The sequence below is a fragment of the Bos indicus genome, chromosome 5 (assembly GCF_029378745.1).
Source record: "Bos indicus isolate NIAB-ARS_2022 breed Sahiwal x Tharparkar chromosome 5, NIAB-ARS_B.indTharparkar_mat_pri_1.0, whole genome shotgun sequence".
Taxonomy (NCBI): domain Eukaryota; kingdom Metazoa; phylum Chordata; class Mammalia; order Artiodactyla; family Bovidae; genus Bos; species Bos indicus.
In genome coordinates this window covers 111,074,815-111,087,127 of record NC_091764.1, presented here as the reverse complement: position 1 = coordinate 111,087,127, position 12,313 = coordinate 111,074,815, and the positions used below count along the sequence as shown (strand labels likewise).

The following is a 12,313-nucleotide window of genomic DNA, read 5'->3' as shown; positions in this document are numbered from 1 at the left end:
ACGGGGGTGGGAGGAGGGCCCCGGGTGGGAGGGCCCCCGGGGTGCTTTGCTTCCTCAGGCTCAGACCCACCTTCCCCTGGGCCCTCCCTCTTGGCTGAGCTCAGCCTCTGATGGGGCCAGGCCCCTCCATGGGGTAGGACCTGACGTTACTGCAAAGGGAAAGAGAAAGTAAAGATGCCCAAGAGGGGGATGGGCCAGACCCTGGCTAAAGAGAGCAGACCGCAGCCGATCCCACTGGGGGAGGGCAGACTGGATCCCTCTCCACCCTATCCACTCACCCAGCCCAAATCTGCGCCTAGCTCTACACCTGCCTGTTGAATGAATGGACGCCATGAGGGAGTGTGGCCCTTATGAGGTAGGAGACAGGTGGGCTCCAGGTTGGAAATCTATAATAAGCCACCCTTCTGCTTGCATTTCTTGAGATAAGAGATAGGTGGGCTCCAGTTAAGGAATTTACAGGGTTAGTAGCCAGTCTTTGTCTCTTATCTCTAGGGAATAATCACGGCAAAGACAATGAAAGGAAAAAACCCTGTCTGACAGAGGAGACCCTACAAACGCGCAGAAACTCTCCTTGGAGTCAAGAAATAAAGTAGAAAATTATTAGTTGCCTTGAAGAAGGAATTCATAGGGCCTGGACTCCATCTTAGGCCTGTTCATGCTGATCACGCTCGGCTACCTTTCCAATGGACTCTGAACTCTGTGTTTAGTGCCTATGAAAACAACAGAAGGATAAGACCCCTCCAGACAGGGGAACCTTGAAGATCGTATCTAGGTTACTCATCGCCTAAGAGAAAACATACACTAATCACCCCTTCCTTGAGACAGGCCATAAGTTTTTCTGTATCTATCGGAGTATAACCTCGGGTTTATTGATTATTGGCTAACTGTTTGACTGAGCACATGAGCACATAGCACGTGAATGATGGGGTTACTGGGATTGTATTTTCCTTGGTTTATGTAAGTCTCAAGGAATTTGGAGTGGTGGGTTCAGACACATACACACAGGGTATAAAAGATTTTCACAGATGCTGGTTGGGGTCCTTGGCTAAGAGGAGACTCTGCCTTGGGCCCGCCGGTGTAATAAACTGCACTCCACTATCTGCATTGTCCTTCTGAGTGAGTTTGCTTCCCGGAATGTGTGGCTACAACAGCCTGACTCTTAGCGACCCCATGGACTGTAGCCCGCCAGGCTCCTCTGTCCATGGAATTCTCTAGGCGAGAATACTGGGGTGGGTTGCCATTTCCTTCACCAGGAGATCTTCCCAACCCAGGGCCACCGGGGAAGCCTTGGAATCAAAAGTCAGAGGATAATTCCAGGCCATGATGAGTCTTGCTCCTCCCAGAAGCCTTCACTTCAAGATCCAACTGGGTTAGGGTGGGCGTGCGCACCCCAGGGGAGGGTCCTGAGACAAATTAACCAGGGAGGACAAAGTAAGGTGATTGGCTTGAGGGAAGACATAGACTCAGAAAACTGCCCTTTTATGAAGGATTTATTATAAAGGATTTAAACTCCCCAAAGTTGCTAATTTCTCTCTCTCGGAGCTCTCTCCTGTGCCTTTCTGAATGTACTTTTCCTTTTCAATAAACTTTTTACTTTACTCTTTACCTTCTGCCTCCTTGCCTGAATTCATTCTTGATTAGGCAGGCAAGACTAGGAACCTCAGCCTTACCTGCTGACTCCTGTGGTCCAGGGCTTAGGACTCCTGGTCTGGGAAACGAAGTTCTTGCTTCCAGTTGCCGGTTGCTGCCGTTTGCTCCTGACTGCATCCGAAATCATTCCCACCTCCAAGTTCCAGCCTGCTTGGGGTTCAGGCTGTACAGAGAAGAACAAACCTGACTCCAGGTTGAATCTGTTCCTTAAGCTCGAACCCTTGTGCTCTGTGGCCTGTGTTCAGTCACGCTGGCTCTGTAGCCTTATATACCAATGTTGCTTGGAATTTCCCATGGATTCAGGTTATGGGTCCCACTCTAACGCAGGGGTGGTAGACGCTAGTCCCAGACTAACCACATGATTTGTTGTAAATAACAGTTTATTGACACTTTTAAAAAGGGGAAAATCAAGGAGTTCCCTGGTGGTCTAGAGGTTAAGATTTGGCACTTTCGCCACCATGGTAGGCTTCAATCCTTGATGGGGAATCTGAGATCTTCACATGCCTTGCAGCACACTCAAAACTAAAAAAAGGGAAAATCAATCAATAAAGATTACTTTAAACACACACACACACACACACACACATATAAGAACGCTGCCTAGAGCCAGGAATATATGTGATAGACCAGTCTCCAGCCAGCCTCTGACCTTTAAAGGCACTTTCCCATTCACATAGAGATTAAAAGTTGCAGAACAGAAAGTAACAGTTGTCTTGTTGGAGGTTTACTGGAACATGGTGACCAGATTTACCTGGATAGCTGCAAGAACAAAGGATTCTCACAACAACCAGTAACACCCCCTCTCCTTTTAGGATTAAAGAAGCCTGAATTCTAACTCAGATAAGGTGGATCTTTGGGACACGAGTCCACCGTGTTCTTGGTCTGCTGGCTTTCCTAATACAGTCGCTATTCCTTGCCCTGACCCCTCTTCTCTCAATTTGTCAGCATGTACCGTGGAGAGCAGGATGAGTTTGGACTCCAAAACAGGGCTTCAACATACAAATTTGCACACAGATGTTCACTGTTCACAAGTGACACAGACTTTTAGCCCAGACCAGCCCGTGACCCACAAGATTGCTTTGGTTGCCGCCTGGACAATGATGGTGTAATATTGCTCTCAATACGCTAATTGCCGCTTTACACCCAGAGCTGAAACTGCAGTGCACCTGCCTTCCCAGAGGTCGTGTTCATTGCTACAATACCTCACCCGGAGGCCTGGAACATGGCTCCTTTTAGCTGAGCTTTTGCTGCCCTTAAAGGATCGACATCTCCTTGTGGGAATAAAATGCCTTACTTGGCACTCACTGCCAAATTGCTTAAAAAAAAAAAAAGGTTTACCTATTTACTTGGCTGGGCTAGGTCTTAGTTGCAGCATGTGGGATCTAGTTCCCCAACCAGGGATCGAACCTGGGCCCCCTGCCTTGGAAGCTCAGTCTTAACCACTGGACCACCAGAGAAGTTCCCAAGCTGTTTTCTAAACCTCTAGTACCAGCAGACCCTTCCAGGAGAAACAAAAAATGTTACCATTCTGACAGAGTCAATTCCTAGGCAGATTGATAAGAAGTCCAGGGTCCCCAAGGAGAAAGGGGTCTGGGGCTCTCAAAGTGGAGATTGAAAGTGAAGGTGAAAATGAAGTCACTCAGTCGTGTCCAAATCTTTGTGACCCCATGGACTGTAGCCTACCAGGCTCCTCCTTCCATGGGATTCTCCAGGCAAGAATATTGGAGTGGGTTGCCATTTCCTTCTCCAGGGGATCTTCCCGATCCAGGGATCGAATTCGGGTCTCCCGCATTCCAGGCAGACACTTTAAAGTGGAGATTGCTGCTGCTGCTGCTAAGTCGCTTCAGTCATGTCCGACTCTGTGCGACCCCATAGACGGCAGCCCACAGGCTCCCCTGTCCCTGGGATTCTCCAGGCAAGAACACTGGAGTGGGTTGCCATTTCCTTCTCCAATGTATGAAAGTGAAAAGTGAAAGTGAAGTCGCTCAGTCGTGTCCAACCCTCAGCGACCCCATGGACTGCAGCCCACCAGGCTCCTCCATCCATGGGATTTTCCAGGCAAGAGTACTGGAGATTAGGGGTCTGGAATTCTCGAGGAGGAGAAAAGGACAAACTTTTTTTTCCCTTTACATTCGTTCAGTTCAGTTCAGTTGCTCAGTTGTGTCCGACTCTTTGCGACCCCATGAATCACAGCAAGCCAGGCCTCCCTGTCCATCACCAACTCCCAGAATTCACTCAAACTCACGTCCATCAAGTCAGTGATGCCATCCAGCCATCTCATCCTCTGTCGTCCCCTTCTCCTCCTGCCCCCAATCTCTCCCAGCATCAGAGTCTTTTCCAATGAGTCAACTCATCGAATGAGGAGGCCAAAATACTGGAGTTTCAGCTTCAGCATTGTTCCTTCCAAAGAACACCCAAGGCTGATCTCCTTTAGAATGGACTGGTTGGATCTCCTTGCCGTCCAAGGGACTCTCAAGAGTCTTCTCCAACACCACAGTTCAAAAGCATCAATTCTTCAGTGCTCAGCTTTCTTCACAGTCCAACTCTCACATCCATACTTGACCACGGGAAAAACCATAGCCTTGACTAGATGAACCTTTGTTGGCAAAGTAATGTCTCTGCTTTTCAATATGCTATCTAGGTTGGTCATAACTTTCCTTCCGAGGAGTAAGTGTCTTTTAATTTCATGGCTGCAGTCACCATCTGCAGTGATTTTGGAGCCCAAAAATAAAGTCTGACACTGTTTCCACTGTTTCCCCATCTATTTCCTATGAAGTGATGGGACCAGACGCCATGATCTTCGTTTTCTGAATGTTGAGCTTTAAGCCAACTTTTTCACTCTCCTCTTTCACTTTTATCAAGAGGTTTTTTAGTTCCTCTTCACTTTCTGCCTTAAGGGTGGTGTCATCTGCATATCTGAGGTTATTGATATTTCTCCCCGCAATCTTGATTCCAGCTTGTGCTTCTTCCAGCCCAGCGTTTCGCATGATGTACTGTGCATAGAAGTTAAATAAGTCTTAGTCAATTACACAACTCAGTTTAAACTTTGTACTAGGGATTATACAACAGCAATGTATCCGGCTGGAGGAGCTTCTCCTTCCTGAAAATCTGACTAATCCTGATATTTTAGAATGTATATTACGGGAGTGGGTCTGGAGGATCTTTCTATTGTTAAATTCTAATCTTGTTATCCAAAATGTAAATTGTGGGAGTAGGTCTGGAAAAATTTTCACAAACTTGAGACATTCTTTTGATTCATTGTAATAACTAATTAGAAGGTATATAACTCTATGACCAACCTAGATAGCATATTAAAAAGCAGAGATATTACTTTGCCAACAAAGGTCCATCTAGTCAAGGCTATGGTTTTTCCAGTAGTCAAGTATGGATGTGATAGTTGGACTGTGAAGAAAGCTGAGCACTGAAGAATTGATGCTTTTGAACTGTGGTACTGGAGAAGACTCTTGTGAATCCCTTGGACTGCAAGGAGATCCAACCAGTCCATCCTAAAGGAGATCAGTCCTGGGTGTTCATCGGAAGGGCTGATGCTAAAGCTGAAACTCCAATACTTTCGCCACCTCATATGAAGAGTTGACTCATTGGAAAAGACCCTGATGCTGGGAGGGATTGGGGGCAGGAGGAAAAGGGGACGACAGAGGATAAGATGGCTGGATGGCATCACCGACTCGATGGACGTGAGTTTTGGTGAACTCCGGGAGTTGATGATGGACAGGGAGGCCTGGCGTGCTGCAATTCATGGGATCACAAAGAGTCGGACATGACTGAGCGACTGAACTGAACTGAATTGAACTCCATTGCTAACACTAGCAAGGGGGTACTCTTTCTGCCCCCTTCTGATGTCTGTGTCAGAAACTTTCTCTATTCCTTTAATACTTTAATAAAACTCTATTGCACAAAAGCTCTGAGTGATCAAGCCTTGTCTCTGGCCGCGGATTGAATTCTTTTCTTCCGGAGGCCAAGAATCCGGTGTCTTTTCATGGGTCAGCAATAACCTTTCAATTCCCCATATTCTCACCAATACTGGTGTTATGAGACCTCTCATTTCCCCAACCTGATGAAATATGAAAAGCTATCTCATTGAGGTTTTATTTTATATTTTCCAGATTTCTAGGGAGACCAAGCATCTTTTCATAATTTTTTGCCCCTTTCTAGAATTGTTGGCTGCATCCTTTGTCTGTTTTCTAGTAGGAAGTTTGTCTTTCCTTATTGCGTTATAAGAATTTTTAAATATTCTGCATAGTAACCCTTTGTCAGTTATACACATTGCAGATACTCTTTTCCAATCTGTGACTAGGCTCTTAGTTCATGAAGTCTTTCCATAGGTAGATGTTTTAATTTTTAATGTTTTCAAATGTATCAGTTTTTCCATGCGTGTATATGATATGAGACAGATATCTAATTTTTTTAAAAATTTCATTTCTTGGCCATGCTGCAAGGCATGCAGGATCTTAATTCCCTGACCAGGGCTCAAACCTGTGCCCCACGCAGTGGAAGCTCAGAGTCTTAACCACTGGACTGCCAGAGAAGTCCCAAGAAAATTCTTCTAAGATAGGGAAATAAATATTACACATCCTGTATTCTTTATTTTGGGCTGTGCTGGTTCTTCGTTGATGCACGGGCTTTTTTCTAGTAGTAGGGGGTAGGGGCTACTCTCTAGCTGCATTGCAAGGGCTTCTCATTGGGGTGGTGTCTCTGGTTGCAGAGCACAGGCTCTAAGGCGCGCAGGCTTCAGCAGCTGCAGCATGTGGGCTGAGTAATCGCAACTCCCAGACTCGAGAGCACAGGCTCAATCAAGAGCTGTGGCACGTGGGCTTAGTTGCTCTGAGGCATGTGGGATCTTCCTGGATCAGGGATCGAACCTGTGTCCCCTCCATTGTCAGGCAGATTCTTAACCACTGAGCCACCAGGGAAGTCTGTAAGTCCTATATTCTTTAAGTCTTCCTTGGCGTGAATATTTGCTAACAATTTAATTATGACTTTTCATATTTATGTTTATAAATAAATATGGTTATAGCTTTTCTTTTTCACATTCTTCTTACTCAGTTTTAAAATCAAGATTATTGTAACTGCTCAAAAACAACTAGGGGAGGTTTAACTTTTTTTTATTTCTTAAGAAAGTTTAGTTCTGATACTTATAGGGTTGATTGAACTCAGCATAAAACTTTCTGGGCTTGTAACATGATATGATTGCTTTTGTGACCTTTTAAACTAATAATTGCATTTCTTCAAATGGTTTAGGGTTAACTCATGTGTTCTTTTTCTTTTGGCATAATTTCTATCATTTTTTTCCTAGAAAGTTGTTCATTCTGCCTCATTTTTCAGATCTATTGGTGTGTGTTCATAGTATTCTCTTCTGACATGTACTTCTATAAAAGGTAGAGACTTTTTATGGTGTCTATAACTATGACTCCATTTTACTCATAATATAGTTTATTTTTGCTTTCTCTCTTTTTGGAAGAGATTTTTCAGCTTTGTCTGCTTCAGTGTACTAGGTTTTGATGTTAATCCTTTTGCTATTCCCTTTTATTGAACTGATCACTTAAGCTTCAAATATCAATTTTTTTCTTTTCTAATACATGCATATTATGAGATAAATTTTATCTTAAGTACTGTTCAATTATACTCCACAAATTTGCCCTCTATTGTTTTAAATGATCGATGAGTTCTAAATATGTCTTTAACACGTGAATTATTTAGCAACGTGCTGGTATAGGTGGAAGCAGGGATCCAATTCAGATCATGATGCCCTAGCTTGAACCCACTGGAAATCAATATCCAACTGTCCATTGGTACCAGGGACACTCAGGGCTCAGCCTTCATCACATCCCCCAAGAAGCAAATACATCTCCCACAAAGTAGAATGAGCATTAAAATTTTGCTAATGTTCTTGGTTAGTTGATGGAGGAGGGTAACACTTCAGGGATGCATTCATTAGTCAAAGTTCAACCAAGAAAATCAGGGCATCTGTGATATATACATTTCATATAAGGACTTCTCTTTTTTTCCAGCTTTGTTGAGGTGTAATTGACAAATACAATTGTATGTATTTAGAATATACAACATGATGATTTGATACACATATACGTTGTAAAATGATGACCACATTCAAGTTAACACATCCAGAGTCACCTTTTGTATGGTGAGAACTCTTAAGATCTACCTCTAGCAAATTACAAGTTTCCAATACAGGGTTATTAACTATAGTCACCATTCTGTATATTAGATCCTCAGAACTTACTCATAACTGAAAATTTGTACCCGATGCCCAGCGTCTCCCCATTTGCCCACCTCCCCTGGCAACCACCATTATACTGTCTGTGTCTATGAGTCTGACTTTTAAGAAGTTTCACATATAGATGATAACATACTTTGTTTTGTCTTTCCCTGGCTTATTTCATGTAGTATAACGTCATCCACTTTCACCCACATTGTCACAAATGGCAGGATTTTCTTCTTTTTATGACTGAATAATATCTCAGGATATGCGTGTGTGTGTTTGCAGTATCTCCTTTATCCACTCTCCCACTGATGGGCACTTTGGTTGTCTCCTTGTCTTGGCTCCTTGTCTTGGCTCCTTGTCTCCTTGTCGTGAGCAATGGTGCAGTGAACACGGAATGCCTCACAAAGCCCTCTCTCGGACACGCTGATTTCATTTCCTTCCAATGTATACCCAGAGGTGGGACTCCGGGATCACATGGCACATATAAGGGTTTCCTCCAGAACTCCCACTTTCTGGAATTGTGGGGGCTGGTTAAGTAGTCTTTGTAAGATGCTGTCTTTGTGTCTGATGCTGAAGTCTGCAAGAAAGCAGCTGGCAAGGGAAGATGGATGTAAGCGTGGGTGAATGAGAACAAGCTGGGACCCTCAGTACGAGCTGTGGAGCACACAAGGGTGAACAGAAACCCCTACAATCATTCTTGCCTCTGACTTCAGTGGTCTGGGTGTCCTGCTGGGGCCCTTCTTCAGCGAGATAAGAATGCGATCAGGGGGATGTGGGAAAGTCCTGGCCGCTGCAGGCAGTTACTGCTTCACACCAGCGTGCTGAGTCTGGTCAGCACATCAACACGTGAGCACCTAGAAGAGGTGCTACTTCTCGTCCTCCCTGGAAACCAGCCAGGACAGTCCTCCCAGGGCCTGGTCCAAAACTACTGGGAATGGAACTCTGGGAAATGTCATTTGGCCTGGCCAAGCCCACACATGGCAAAGCTACCACAAGGGGGCAGGATTGGGATTGCGTGGAACCAGAGGATTGACCCCAGTGAATAGTGAACCCTCCCATCCACAAACATGGTACCTCTCTCTATGTATTTAGGTCTCCCTTACCTTCTCTTGGACTTCCCTGATGGCTCAGACAGTAAAGAATCCACCTGCAATGCAGGAGACCTGGGTTTGACCCCTGGGTTGGGAAGATCCCCTGGAGAAGGGAAAGGCTACCCACTCCATTATTCTGGCCTGGAGAATCCCATGGACTGTATAGTCTATGGGGTCGCAAAGAGTCAAACACGACTGAGCAGCTTTCACTGACCCTCTCTTGGGGCTTCCCAGGTGGTACCAGTAAAGAAGAAAGAAGAAAGGTAAAGAGTCTGCTTGCCAATGTAGGAGACACAAGAGACTTTGTTCGATCCCTGGGTCAGGAGGATATCCCGGAGTAGGAAATGGCAACCTGCTCCAGTATTCTTGCCTGGAAAAGTCCATAGACAGAGGAGCCTGTCAGGCTACAGTCCAAGGGGCTGCAAAGAGTCAGACATACACACATACCTTCTCTTAGAGCTGCTCTCGGTGTATGGGTCTTACACAACATTTTTGTGACAATGTTTAATGCTCTGTTTTCAGAGACAGATTTCTAGTAATGGATAACAGCAAACACATGTATACTGCATACAATGGGTCAGGCACTCTTCATAATATGTGTAGCTATAAATATAAACAAAGGCATTTAAGCCTCACAGCCACCTATGAAGAAGTTCTATTACTGTCTCCATTTTATAAGACAGGACTGAAGCACAGAAGGGACCCTTCTCCAGCGGATCTTCCCGACCCAGGAATCTCCTGCATTGCAGGATTCAGCTGAGCTACCAGGGAAGCAAGTAACTTGTCAAGTGTTATAATCCAGCAGGTGGTGGAGACAGGATTGGAAATGGCAGCTGACTCCAGCTACTCCCAATATTATCCTATTCTACTTGGTAGTAGCTACCAGTGTTCACACAAGAGTCCAACAGCCCCGAAATCAACACTGATGCTCCGTGAATATAATATCATGTATGAGACGAGTTGCCAGTCCAGGTTCGATGCATGATACTGGATGCTTGGGGCTGGTGCACTGGGACAACCCAGAGGGATGGTATGGGGAGGGGGGAGGGAGGAGGGTTCAGGATGGGGAACAAATGTATACCTGTGGCGGATTCATTTTGATATTTGGCAAAACTAATACAATATTGTAAAGTTTAAAAATAAAATAAAATTTAAAAAAAAACCAGAAAACTAAAAAAAAAAAAAGATTACATCTGATGTTCAGAGTCATTGAACTGGCGCTTTGAACTACTTCTATGACACAGCAAGGTCTCTTATAACTGCTGTGGGGTGAGGGGACCCTCATCTCTGTCTTACATTATTCTGTGTTTAGGAAGATTAGCAAATATTTTCGAGCAAGTCCATGGAACTTCATCTGTAATAGGAAAGCCAGTAGCAAGCTGGTCAAGTCAAATTTTACAGGAAGAAAGAGAGTGAAAGGAATAGGATTTCCCTTCAAGAGAGTAAACAAACACAGCGTTTTCATCTTGTCCTTAGTGTAACCAAGCAGGACCCCCCGGGCCTCTCCCAGTGTCTTCCACCCACCTCTTTCTTGTCTGTAGAAAATCTTTAGCTTCCTAGGTCTTCCCTGAGTTCCAAAGAATAAATTTAATTGGAGAAGTGAGAAAATGCAGAAACAAAGGACAACAGTCAAGCAAGAGAAAATAATATAATAGTTTAGCCATTAAACAAAATCAAGGGCATTTAGAGTCTCCCCAAGGGCTATGGATAACATTCTGAGCCATGTCCTCCGAGCTGTTTTGCAGATACTGAAACCCTCAGCAAGTGGAAGAAATTAACTGTATGTTGCCCATGAGCATGTAGACCCCAGATCAACTGGAACCAGAAGGTCGATGATGTTGACTCCCAGTTACCTCACCACCTACCATTCAGAAGAATCTCCACGAGCTGATCACGCACTTCATGACCCCCTCCCTCACCCTGTCTCTGAAAAATTTTTCTTTGAAGGTCATCGGAGAGATGGAGTATTTTGAGCACTGGCTGTCTGGACTCCTTGCTTGGCATCTGCAATAAGCGCTGCTCTTTCCTTCATCACAACCTAGTGTCAGTAGATTGGCTTCACTGACTGTGGGTTCGTGGACCCAAGTTTGCTTCAGTAACATCAGGAAAATACAAATTAGGACCACTATGAGAGCTTATCCCCATATAGGATTGGAAAGAATTGATGGGATTGGTTGTACAGACACATGAGCAATGTTCTGAGGGGAAAGAACACAGTCCTGATGAATCTAAGCTCGGGCATTCTCTGTTCTCCTTGGGCTCCTCATGGTCTCCTAAGCTCCACCACAGTCACTGTGCCCCTAGCCAATGTCCATCAACCACATAGATGATGAAGAACCTGGTGGGATTCTCTCCAGCAATGAGAACTGATGGTAAGCAGAGTGGATGAACCTCAAACATAATTGAGTGACAGAAGCCAGACTCCAAAGGTTCTAGGGGGGAGTGTGTTTATACAAAGCACAGAAAGAAGACGAGTTAGATAGTGAAGAACAGGGAAGCCTGGTGTGCTCCTGTCCATGGGGGTCGCAAAGGGTCGGACATGACTTAGCGACTGAATAACACGAACAGATGGCGCTGTGAGTGGCGCAGAGCTTGCAGGCCGGGGTCTGCAGCCTTGGCGTCATCTCTGCACCCAGCACGCCCAGCCCCCATGGCCCTGGGGGCGACGGGCAGCCGCCGTGAGGCCCCTCTCTGCTGTTGGGTGTGTACATTCACAGACAAGCATGAATGGGTAACAACTGAAAACCATGTTGGAACAGGGGGAATCAGCAATTTTGCACAGGAAGCTTTGAGAGTGTTTTTTTTTTTTTTTACTGTAGTCTGCTTGAAGTTGAGACCAAATTGGAATTGGACAAACAAGAGGAATTCGGTGCTTTGACAAGTGTGAAAGCTGCTAGTGAACTCTGTTCTCCTCTCGCAGGAGAAGTAACTGAAATGAATGAAACTCTAGCAGAAAATCCAGGACTTGTCAACAGATCTTGGTATGAAGACGGTTGGCTGATCAAGATGATGCTCAATAACCCTTCAGAACTAGATGAAATAATGAGTGAAGAAGCATATGGGAAATACATAAAAATCTATTGAGGAGTGAAAGTGGAACTCTTAAACTAGTTTGGAACAAAAACAAACAAACAGCAAAACGAGATGAACTAACTTGTGTTAGAAATTAGGAGAGTGGTTATCCTTGGGGAGACAAGGAGAGGGAGTAAGATGGGACAGAGTGGGGCCCCCGAGGCGGCTGGACTTTTCTTTTATGATCTACCTGGGGCATTCATTTGGGGAAACTGTATGTCACACCGTAATGAGAAATCTCCTTACAATTCCCCATTTC

General features: G+C 44.9%; 1 long non-coding RNA gene across 1 annotated transcript; it reads left to right on the top strand.

The window, feature by feature from the left end:
- Window position 1: 1 nt before the first annotated feature.
- LOC139183250 (uncharacterized) lies at window positions 2-1,605 on the top strand. Its single transcript, XR_011566847.1, has 2 exons — window positions 2-355; window positions 493-1,605. It is a non-coding gene; the product is annotated as an uncharacterized lncRNA (long non-coding RNA).
- Window positions 1,606-12,313: the final 10,708 nt, after the last annotated feature.